This window comes from Cebus imitator, unplaced genomic scaffold (assembly GCF_001604975.1).
Source record: "Cebus imitator isolate Cc_AM_T3 unplaced genomic scaffold, Cebus_imitator-1.0 Scaffold156, whole genome shotgun sequence".
Classification (NCBI taxonomy): domain Eukaryota; kingdom Metazoa; phylum Chordata; class Mammalia; order Primates; family Cebidae; genus Cebus; species Cebus imitator.
Genome location: NW_016107471.1, coordinates 2,473,985 through 2,486,063, shown reverse-complemented (window position 1 = coordinate 2,486,063; position 12,079 = coordinate 2,473,985). Strand labels below are relative to the sequence as shown.

General features: G+C 36.7%; 1 long non-coding RNA gene across 1 annotated transcript in view; it reads right to left on the bottom strand.

Moving 5' to 3' along the window:
- Positions 1-12,079, bottom strand: part of LOC108314571 — a 21,942-nt gene that overhangs the window by 4,791 nt on the left and 5,072 nt on the right. The window lies entirely within an intron of this gene.

The following is a 12,079-nucleotide window of genomic DNA, read 5'->3' as shown; positions in this document are numbered from 1 at the left end:
CCTCTCCAGCATCTGTTGTCTCCAGATTTTTTAATGATTGCCATTCTAACTGGTATGAGATGGTATCTCAATGTTGTTTTGATTTGCATTTCTCTAATTACCAGTGATGATGAGCATTTTTTCGTATGGTTCTTGGCCTCATATATGTCTTATTTTGAAAAATGTCTGTTCATATCCATTTTCACAATATTGATTCTTCCTGACCATGAGCATGGAATGTTTCTCCATCTGTTTGTGTCCTCTCTTATTTCATTGAACAGTAGTTTGTAGTGCTCCTTGAAGAGGTCGTCTTCATCCTTTTTTACTTATATCCTAGGTATTTTATTCTCTTAGTAGCAATTGTGAATGGCAGTTTGTTCTTGGTTTGGCTTTCTTTAAGTCTGTTATTGGTGTATAGGAATGCTTGTGATTTTTGCACGTTGATTTTGTATCCTGAGACTTTGCTGAAGTTGCTTATTAGTTTCAGGAGATTTTGGGCTGAGATGATAGGGTCCTCTAAATATACAATCATGTCGTCTGCAAATAGAGACAATTTGACTTCCTCCTTCCCTAATCGAATACACTTTATGTCTTTTTCTTGCCTGATTGCTCTGGCTCGAACTTCCAATACCATACTGAATAGGAGCAGTGAGAGAGGGCATCCTTGTCTAGTGCCAGATTTCAAAGGGAATGCTTCCAGTTTTTGCCCATTCAGTATGATATTGGTTGTAGGTTTGTCATAAATAGCTTTTATTATTTTGAGATACGTTCCATCAATACCTAGTTTATTGAGAGTTTTTAGCATAAAGGGCTGTTGAATTTTGTCAAAGGCCTTATCTGCATCTATTGAGATAATCATGTGGTTTTTGTCTTTGGTTTGTTTATGTGGTAAATTACGTTTATAGATTTGCGTATGTTGAACAAGACTTGCATCCCTGGGATGAAGCCTACTTGATTGTGATGAATAAGCTTTTTGATGTGCTGTTGCAATTGGTTTGCCAGTATTTTATTGAAGATTTTTGCAACTATTGTCATCATGTATATTGGCCTGAAGTTTTCTTTTTTTGTTGAGTCTCTGCCAGGTTTTGGTATCTGGATGATGTTGGTCTCATAAAATGATTTGGGAAGGATTCCCTCTTTTTGTATTGTTTGGAATAGTTTCAGAAGGAGTGGTACCAGCTCCTCTTTGTATGTCTGGTAGAATTTGGCCGTGAACCCATCTGGACCTGGGCTTTGTTTTTGGTTGGGAAGGCACAGTTTTATACAGTTTTGTAAACAACTCCAGGTTTTACAATTTCATTCATTACATGAATTATCAGACTATTAAAAGTATTTTGTACCATAGACAATTTCTCTGGGTTAATTAAAAGAAAAAAAGAGTAGTTGCCTGGCCAAGTAATTCATTAGCTGGAATTCTTCAAGCTGAAATCAGATTCTTGAAACTTGATTTGTATGTTAGGCTGTGGGACTTTTAGATAAAGCCTCTGAACTAAGTTCCCTAAAATTCTGAAGATAAGTATAAAGATTTTTTTTCCTCGTCATTAAAAGCATTCTGTAAATAGCCCTGTACATTTCATAATTATCAGTAACAGCCCTAAACTTTTCATTTTGGAAAGGCCAGTCATAAGTCTCAAAATTTTCTCAACAAATTTTACTAATTGGTATTCAAAGTCATTTTAAAAATTTCAAGAAACAAAGTCTGGTGTGTCCACCAATGGTCCCAGGAAGGTACTAAGACAAAGAAAGTCTGGTAAGGGGTAGGGATGGCCTCTTGAAAGAGACAGCAGAATTATCATGATTCTTTTGTAGTTCACATCAAAGGGGACAGGTAAGCTTTGATTTAACGATAGGCTTAATGTTTGAGCTCAATGTGTTAAGAGAACCAATAGCTGAAAAAGATGAGTAGGTGGATGCTTCTGTTCCATTTTTGATAGTTCCTTCTTTCTGGAGGAAGTTTCAATCATATATCCGTCCTACCCTTTCTCCTGTTTCTCCTTGCTTCTCTCCACAAACGTGGAATGAATTGAGAAAAAAGAAATATGCTTACATAGCTTAGCTCCTCCTCTCCCTCTCCCCCTCTAAACATGTAATGATTTTTAAACTTCAATGTGAGTCCAAATTCCCTAGAGATGTTCTTAAAACAGATAGCTGGGCACCCTCCACAGAGATTTGATTTGGCAGGTCTAGAACAGGACTATAAATTTGCATCTTTAAAAAAAATTCTCAGGTGATGCTGATGGTAGTTTTTCAGTGGCAGCTTCTGAAAAGGGCAATATAAGGCTACCTTTAGAAAGGTTGCTAAGTCTGTCTAATTTTGAGTGAGTAGAAAGGAGGCCTACTTGCTCACAAATAGAACTGCTCTCCTTGATTTGGATTTTCTGCCTGTTTTACATCTTATATGTGTTTAATTGATCAGAATTTGAGAAAAGAGGTTGAGTGCAATTTACCTCATCTTCCTAAAACCACGCAATGAACATAGATGCTCTCATGTTGTCAATTAACATATATGTCAGTTTATCGCCTGGATTGTAGAAAATTTAGAGAAGGATCATATGTTCACTAACATGATAAAGCCATGTGCTATCTCTTGTTTACTTGAATCCAATTATGATTAAATAAAAAATAGCTCATATAAAGATACTGTTGGCTGGGCATAGTTGTTCATGCCTGTAATCCCAGCATTTTGGCAGACTGAGGCAGGTAGATCACTTGAACTCAGGAGGTTGAGGTCAGCCTGGCCAACATAATAAAACCCTGTCTTTACAAAAAATTAGCCAGGTGTGGTGGGATATGCCTGTTGTCCCAGTTACTCAGGAGGCTGAGGTGGGAGGATTACTTGAACTCAGGAGGTAGAGGCTGCAGTCCGCTATGATTGTGCCACTGCATTCAAGCCTGGATGACAGAGGGAAACCCTATCTCAAAAGAATTGTGTATGTGTGTGTGTGTATAATTGTCACCACCTAGCCAATAAGATATTTCATTTTCAGCTAGAATTTTCAAAGTTATTTCAAATAAATAAAACTTCCAATTTCTCAGGAGGACTTCGGCAGTCCATTTTAAAGGACTGATGCTGCTGAGGTCATTACGGGATTCTCAGGAATGATGTCTAATGTTCAGTGAGTAATCCATCTTGATATATGCTCTCCCAGGAAGTTGATATTTCAAGTTTGATTAATCATCCACTTTATTCCTTCAAGGTTTTCTATTTCATGCTTGGTGGATTACAGTCCAGTGACTACTACTAGCAGCTGGCCAGCTGGTGATAATTGCTGTTAATTTCCTGGTATTTGGCAACCAATTGCTCCTTGACAACTAGAGGGAGATAGCACAAAAACATGTCAGAAGGGAATTGCAAAAATAACATTTATTGTTTTTGCTTGATTATAAAATGTAATACATGTTCATTGCTGAAAATTTAAAAATTATAAATTACAAAAGAATTTAATCATAATCTTCCTATTCATAGAAACCATTTGCATAATTTTAGTGAATTTCAGATCTCTCATCTATCTATCCTTAGCCCATGACGCTATAACAAAATACCTGACACTAGGCAATTTATAAAAAACAGAAATTTATTATCTAACAGTTTTGAAGACTGGAAGTCCAAGTTCACAGTGCTAGCAAGTTAAATGTCTGATAAAGGCCTAGTCTCTGTGCTTCCAAGAAGATACCTTGTTACTCTGTCCTCAGAAGGCAAAATGTTGAAAGGGCAAAAGGGTGCCTAGCTAGTTTCCTCCAGCCATTTTATAAAAGCATTAATCCACTGATGAGGGCTCTGCTTTTATGATCTAATAGTCTCCCAAAGGCTGTACTTTTTAAAACTGTTGGATTGAAAATTAAGTTTCAACATTGATATTGGAGGGGACATAAACCATATCAATCCTTGTATATCCTGATATAACAAACCCACAACACTCACCACTGCCACTAATTCCATAACAGAAAGTTAGTATCATTCTACTTATGCAGCTGTGTATTCTAATTTTTCTTCTAAAAAATTGACAGACCCTTTGAAGGAAGTGGATTGCTGTTGCTGGCTCTGGGAGACAGCTGAAAAACTGAGTGCCCAAATTGTCAAAGTGTGAAGCAGGAATCATCTGCCCCTTAACAAACACCCTCCCTGGGGAAACTGAAGGTCCAGATCATGGGAGAAGGATTTGACCTTACCTGGAGCTGAGATAAATTTAGAGTGCTGAGTGAAATACATGGGTAGAAGAAGCTGTGGAAGATCCTGGAGGGCTCTCTTGGTCCCCAGGGAAACTGTCTCTGACTTTGTCTCACAGCGGTCCTTGGAAGGGCTGCCAGTAGAATTGGGGAAAAACCACAGCAAAAAGCAAATTTCCAGCTGAACTTCATAACAATTTTGACCAAATATGAAGTTTCTTGGATACGATCTTGGGGAGGGAGTGAACCAGGAGTGCAGACACCAGCAGAAGCTGAGGCAGGGAGAGAAGCAGGAAATGTGAAAGCTCTGCTTGCCCTATCAGTAGGGAGGAGGCTTGTAGCCTGGGGCAAGTTCTGAGCGCTGCTCACCAGCTGCCTGGAAATAAACTCAGTGCTGTTGATGGGGGCATGGTGGGAATGAGATTGGCCTTTCAGCCTATGTTGGAGCTGGGTGAGACCTGTCACTGCCAGCTTTTCCCCACTTCCCTGGGGACACAAATGAAGTAGCAGGGGCAGCTATAATCATCCTGGGAACATAACTTTATTGACCTGAGGATCGTACTCCCATCCCCACAGCAGCCACAGCCAGCCGTACCAAGGAAAGTCTAAGCTCAGGCCTGCCTAACCCTGCCCCCTCCTGATGGTCTTTCTCTAAGCACCCTGGTAGCACAACACAAAAGACAGAGTCTTTTGGAAACTCTATGGCCCTGTCCACCAACAGAGAAATCTGAACACTTATCCAGGCAACCTTAGGGGAAGGTTGTGTCCTCCCTGTACTACCACAGCTGGCGATCTCTTGAAAGTACCACCACCTGGTCAGGGGCCATAAGACACAAAATGAGCACAATAAACAAAACTATAACCAAGGACCCTCACAGAGTCCACTTCACTCCCTTTCTACCTCCACAAGAGCAGGTGCTAGCATTCACAACTGAGAAGCCTGAAGATGCATCATGTCACATAATTCTTTGCAGACACTCCCCTGGACCAGCCCAGAGCCCAGTAGCTCCACTGGGTAGCCAGACCCAGAAGGGAAATAACAATCACTGCACTTTGGCTCTCAGGAAGCCCCATCCCTATGGGAAGAGGGAAAGCATGACATAGAGGAGCACCCTGTGGGACAAAAGACTATGAAAAGCAGCACTTGAGCCCCAGATTTTCCCTCTGACATAGTCCACCCTCAAATAAGATGAAACCAGAAAAACAATTAAGATAATATAAGTCCTTTAGCACCCCCAAAAGATCACACTAGCTCACCAGCAAGGGATCCAAACCAAAACAAAATCTTTGAGTGGTCAGAAAAAGAATTCAGAAGTTCAATTATTAAGCTAAGCAAGGAAGCACCAAAGAAAGATAAAATCCAAATTAAAGAAATTTTTTAAAAAGATAAGAATATAAATGGAAAAAGTCTCCAATAAAAAATAACATAAATTAAAAAATTACAACTTCTGGAAAGGAAGGACACACTTCAAGAAATGCAAAATGCACTGGAAAGTCTCAGGAATAGAATCAAACAAGTAGAAGAAAGAATTCAGAGCTCAAAGACAAGACTTTCTAGTTGATCCAAGCCAACAATGACAAAGAAAACAGAAAGACCCTCCAAGAGTTTTGGGATTATGTTAAGTGACCAAATCTAAGAATTACTGGTGTTCCTGAGGAAGAAGAGAAACCTAGAAGTTTGGAAAACATTTGAGGGAATAATTGAGGAAACCTGCCCTGGTCTTGCTACAGATTTAGACATCCAAATAGAAGAAGCACAAAGAGTACCAGGGAAATTTATCACAAAAAGATAATAACCTAGGCACATAGTCATCAGGTTATCTAAAGTCAAGATGAAGGAAAGAATATTAAGACCTCTGAGGCAAAAACAGTAGGTAACTTATAAAGGAAAACCTATGAGATCAACAGCAGATTTCTCAGCAGAAACCTTACAAACTAGAGTGATTGAGCTGTATCTTTAGTCTCCTTAAACAAAACAATTATCAGCCAAGAATTTTGCATCCAGTGAAACTAAGCTTCATACATGAAGGAAAGAGACAACCTTTTTCAGCCAAACAAATGCTGAGAGAATTTGCCACTAACAAGCCAGCACTACAAGAACTGCTAAAAGGAGCTCTAACTCTTGAAACAAATCCTCAAAATATACCAAAATAGAACCTCCTTAAAGCATAAATCTTGCAGGACCTGTAAATCGATAACACAATGAAAAAAAAAAAAAAGAAAAACCCAAGTTATTCAGGCAACAAATAACACAATCAACAAAATAGTACCTCACACCTTAATACTAATGTTGAATGTAAATGGCCTAAATGCACCAATTAAAAGATAGAGAATAAATAAATGGATAAGAATTCACCAACCAAGTATCTGCTGTCTTCAAGAGACTCACCTGACACATAAAGACAAACATAAACTTAAGGTGAAGGGATGGAAAAAGACATTGCATGCAAATGGACACTAGAAGTGAGCCGGAGTAGTTATTATATCAGACAAAACAAACTTTAAAGCAACAGCAGTTAAAAAACTGGGACTTCTATAATGTTAAAAAGGACTTGTCCAACAGGAAACTATCACTATCCTAAATTGATCATATATGCACCTAACACTGGAGGTCCCAAATTTATAAAGCAATTACTATTAGACCTAAGAAATGAGACAGAAACACAATATTAGTAGGGTATTTCAATACTCCACTGACAGCACTAGATAGGACATCAAGACAGAAAGTCAACAAAGAAACAATGGACTTAAACTATACCTTAGCACAAATGCACTTAACAGATATTTATAAAACATTCTACCCAATAACTGCAGAATATACATTCTATCCATCAGCACATGGAACATTTTCTAAGATAGATCATATGATAGGCCACAAAATAAGTCTCAATAAATTCAAGAAAATCCAAATTATATCAAGTGCTTTATCAGACCACAGTGGAAGAAACTTGGAAATCAGCTCCAAAAGGAACGCTCAAAATCATGTGAACATATGGAGATTAAATTAAATTAAATTCTGTTCCTGAATGATCATTGGGTCAATAATGAAATCAAGATGGAAATTTAAAAATTCTTTGAACTGAACAATAAGAGTGACAACCTATCAAAACCTCTGAGAAACAGCAAAGGTGGTGCTAAGAGGAAATTTCATAGCATTAAATACATATATCAAAAAGTCTGAAAAAGCACAAATTGACAATGTAATGTCACACCTCAAGGAGCTAGAGAAACAAAAATAAACCAAACCAAAACCCAGCAGAAGAAAAGAAATAACCAAGATCAGAGCAGAACTAAATAAAATGGAAACAACGCAAAAGATAAATGAAACAAAGTTTGTATTTTTAAAAGATAAATAAAATGGATAGATCATTAGTGAGATTAGCCAAGAAAAGAAGATCCACATATGCACAATTAGAAATGAAATGAAATGATAGATTTTACAGCTGATACCACAGAAATACAAAAGATCGTTGAAAGCTATTATGAACATCTTTATGCATATAAGCTAGAAAATCTGGAGTCAATGGATAAATTCCTGGAAACATACAACCCTCCTAGATTAAACTATGAAGATATGGAAACTCTGAACAGATCAATAAAAAGCAGTAATATTCAGATGATAATAAAAAAAAATGCCAACACAAAAAAGTGCAGGACCAGGTGGATTCAGAGCTGAATTCTATCAGACAGCCAAAGAATGTCTGGTACAAATCTTACTGAGATTATTCTAAAAAATAGACAGAGAGGGAATCCTCCCTAAATCATTCTACAAAGCCAGTATCACCCTAATACCCTAAACAGGAAAGGACATAACAAAAAAAGGAAACTGTAGACCAATATCTCTGATGAACATAGATTCCAAAATCCTTAACAAAATACTAGCAGCTAATCAAATGCAACAGCATAGCAAAAAGGTAATCCACCATGATTAAGTGGGTTTAATGCCAGGGATACAGGGATGGTTTTAACATATGCATGTCAATAAATATGATACATAACAGAAACAGAGTTTTTAAAAATCACATGATCATCTCAATAGATGCAGAAAAAGCATTTGAGAAAATCCAGCATCCCTTTATGATTAGAGCCCTTAGCAAAATTGGAAATAGAAGGGATATACCTTAAGGTAATAACAGCCATCTATGACAGACCTGGAGTCAACATTATGCTGAATGGGGAAAGGTTGAAAACATTTCCTCTAGAAACTGGGACAAGACAAGGATGCCCACTGTCACCACTTATATTCAGCATATTACTGGAAGTCCCAGCCAGTGCAATCAGACAAGAGAAAAAAATAAAGGGCATTCAAATCAGTAAAGAAGAAGTCAAACTGTCACTGTTTGCCCTTGATATAATTGTATAACTAGAAAACCATATATACTCATTCGGAAAGCTCCTAGAACTGAACAAATGAATTCAGCAGTTTTATAATACAAAATAAATGTACCCAAATCAGTATCTCTGCTATACACCAACAGCATCCAAGCTGAGGCTCAAATCAAGAACTCAACCTCTTTTACAATAGCTGCAAAAAAAGATACCTGGGAATACATCTAACCAAGGAGGTGAAAGACCTCTGCAAGGAAAGCCACAAACACTGCTGAGGGGAATCATAGATGACATAAACAAATGGAAACACATCCCATGATCATGGATGGTAGAATCAATATTGTAAAAATGACCATATTACCAAAAGCAACCTACAAATTCAACAAATTCCCATCAAAATACCACCATCATTCTTCACAGAACAAGAAACAACAATCCTAAAATTTATAAAGAACCAAAAAGAGACCACATAGCTAAAGCAAGACTAAGCAAAATGAACAAATCTAGAAGCATCACATTACCCAACTTCAAAGTATTCTATAAGGCCATGATCACCAAAACAGCATGGTACTGTATGAAAATAGGCATGTAGACTCATGGAACAGAATAGAAAACCCCAGAATAAAGCCAAATACCTACAGCCAAATGATCTTTGACAAAGCAAACAAAAACAAAATGGGGAAAGGACACCGTCTTCAACAAGTGGTGCTGGGATAATTGGCAAGCCACATGTAGAAGAGTAAAACTGGAACCTCATCTCTCACCTTATACAAAAATCAACTCAAGATGGATCAAAGACTTAAATGTAAAACCCAAAACCATAAAAATTTTATGCATTGGCTTAGGCAAAGACTAAATCACCAAGAGCCCAAAAGCAAATGCAACAAAAAGAAAGATAAATTGTTGGGACTTAAACAAACTTTAGTCTGGACACAAAATAAACAATCAGCAGAATAAGCAGACAACCCATAGCATGAGAGAAAACCTTCACAATCTATGCATGTGACAAACCTATACTTCACAACCTATGCATTGGAGAAAAATCTTCACAACCTCTACATATACTAATATCCAGAATCTACAAGGAACACAAACAAATCAGCTAAGGACAAGAATAGACAATTCTCAAAAGAAGATATACAAATAGCTAACAAATGTATGAAAAATTGCTCAATCTTTCTAAAAATCAGGGAAATGGAAATCAAAATCACAATTCAATACCATCTTACTCCTGCAACAATGGCCATAATTTAAAAATCAAAAAATCATAGATTTGCATCGATATAGTGAAAAGGGAACACTTTTACATTGCTTGTATGAATGTAAACTAGCACAACCCAAGGAATCTCCAAAGAATGTGGAGATTCCTTAAACAACTAAAAGTATATCTATCATTTGATCCAGCAATCCCACTCTTGGGTATGTATCCAGAGGAAAGGATGTCATTACACGAAAATACTTGCACAGGTATGTATATAGCAGCACAATTCACAATTGCAAAAATGTGGAACCTGCTCAAATGCCCATTAATCAATGAGTGGATAAAGAAAATGTGGTATATATATACACCAAGGAATATTACTACTCGGCCATAAAAAGGAATGAATTAATGGCATTCACACAACCTGGATGAATTTATAGACCATTATTCAAGTAAAGTAACACAGAAATGGAAAACTAAACATTGTATGTTCTTACTAATAGGAGCTAAGCTATGAGGACTCAAAAGCGTAAGGATAATTCAATAGACTTTGGGGACTTGGGGGAAAGTGTGGAAGGGGAGTGAGGGATAAGAGACTATACATTGGATAAAGTGTACATTGCTTGGGTGATGGGTGCACCAAATATCTGAAATCCCCACTAAAGTACTTTTTCATGTAACCAAACACCACCTGTTCCCCCAAAACCTATTGAAATAATAATTAAAAAGTTAATTATCTGAGATTAAATAGCTAATAAAGATTACAAAATAAAGAAAAGTAAAGCATTTTCAGTCATCAAGTTGTTTTCAAAAGGATTATGTTGCATGGAATTACAGTATTCTATAATATGGTTGTGGAATATATTTGTTTAAGAATTAAACGAGAGCAAAAAGTACACCAAACTGGAAGTTTATTCTGAAATTTATTGTAGAATGCAGGAGAAGCGATCCTCAAAAGCAGTCAGATGATGTAATGTCACTTGATTACCCTAGCCCAATGAAGGCTTAGGCAGACAAAAATACAGGCCTAGAGTTGTAGGACATATGCTATGTTGTACTACATATATTAATCAGTCAAAAACTCAGAAATAGTTTTTGACTGATTAATATATACAATACAAACATAGCATATTTAAAATGAAATTAACATTTATTTTTTAATAACTGAATCTAAGCCTAACCCCTTATCTTTCTGAGTTATGGACACACTTTCTCAGTCATTACTGGGACTTCCTCTTCTCAGGTATATAATGTTTTCATAGTCCAATGCAGTGTCAAAATTCCATCTTTCTTTAAGGCTTATTAAGGTACACTGCTCATTGTTCCAGCCTACAAGGGTTCCTCTAATTTTTAAAAATTACCTTTAAGGATTAGAACTTGTCAGTAACGGTTAGAGCTCACTGGGTGCCAGTTCTTTAGGTGTATAATAGAATCCTTTCTTCAGAGTTTTACCAATCTTCCAACCTATTACTCTCAGATATGTAGGGATGAAATTTCCCCTCCAGTGCCAACTTTATTTTAGTCTCTGGGAAATATCTTCTCTGATTTTTATTCTCTTTCACAGCGTAATAGTTTTAATAAAATAGGCTATTAAAATACAAAGAAACCACTCTTTTTAATTGTTTATATTTCATTGAACAAAAATTTCTAAGACAAGGAAGTATTAAGGTCCCAAATACCTGCTTACACTAGAGTGAAAAGAAAATTATATAAAATTCAATGTATATATTTAAATACATAAATGGATGAACAAATGAATGAATGAGAAGTTACTAAATTATGAATACCAAAGATTTCTACATTGTGCTATGTTTCAAATATTACATACATTGTCTTAGTTTGTCTCACAACAATTCTGAGGTGTAGAAATTATTTCATTTTTTTAAGATAAATTATCCAAATCAGTATGACTTTCCCAGGGCCATATTTGTACAAAATAACAGGCCTGTGTAGTTTTGATCTTAAGGTAAATGCTTGTTCTGCCAAACATGATGGCTACCATACAATGAAGTAACCATTAGGGAAAAAGGAAATTGAATGTCAATCCAAGGGACTTTAGTATATAAAAATCTATTTTGAGCATTCAAAGAATAGAGATGGTTGACTCTGTAATAAAAAAAAAAGAAAAAGACTCTAGCTTTCTAATTAATACATGTAACACTTGTTTTGTCAATGGTGGCAAGAGAAAATACCAAGTGAAATAAGGATGAGAAAATACCAAGTGAAACAAGGATGAGAAATACCTGGAAATCAGAACAAAGTTGCACAGTTACACCTTTTAGAAGAGTGATATGAGCCGGGCGCGGTGGCTCAAGCCTGTAATCCCAGCACTTTGGGAGGCCGAGGCGGGTGGATCACAAGGTCAAGAGATCGAGACCATCCTGGTCAACACGGTGAAACCCC